This window comes from Chrysochloris asiatica, unplaced genomic scaffold, assembly GCF_000296735.1.
Source record: "Chrysochloris asiatica unplaced genomic scaffold, ChrAsi1.0 scaffold00176, whole genome shotgun sequence".
In the NCBI taxonomy this organism is placed as follows: Eukaryota; Metazoa; Chordata; class Mammalia; order Afrosoricida; family Chrysochloridae; genus Chrysochloris; species Chrysochloris asiatica.
The window spans coordinates 378,901-379,396 of NW_006408694.1; positions in this window are offsets into that span (position 1 = coordinate 378,901).

Here is a 496-nt window from a genome sequence, read left to right on the forward strand (position 1 = left end):
ACTGATTGTGAGGGTTGGAAATGTAAAGGTAGACGTTTGTAGCAAGGGAGGGAGTGATTAACTCTCCAGTCTAGGAGCAGAGGTCTCTAGGACCATCAACGGAGAAGAGCCGAGAGTGGAACCTACCCAGAGAAGCAGCGAGGCCCAAGATGGAGGCAGAGACGATGATGTGGAGTGATGAAGCGGCTGGGGACTTTGGATACAGAAAGGGAGAGGGACTGTGTGCTAAAGAATGGGGGCGGGGGGAGTGTAAGGAGCGGGTTTATAGGGTATACCCTTTGGTTGGTTGATGATGCATGGAGGGGATTGGAACCATGGCAATGAAACGAAAAAAAAGCCAGTACAAGGAGGGTGGGTTTACCTGGCTGGAGATACTGAGGAAATTCTCATTCTTGTTCCTGTGACAAAGATGAAGTGTCCCTATATATTTCCCTAATGGTTGCCCCTGCGCTGGCTCTCCCGTGGTGTCCTGTTTTGTGTAGGAACCAGACCTTTC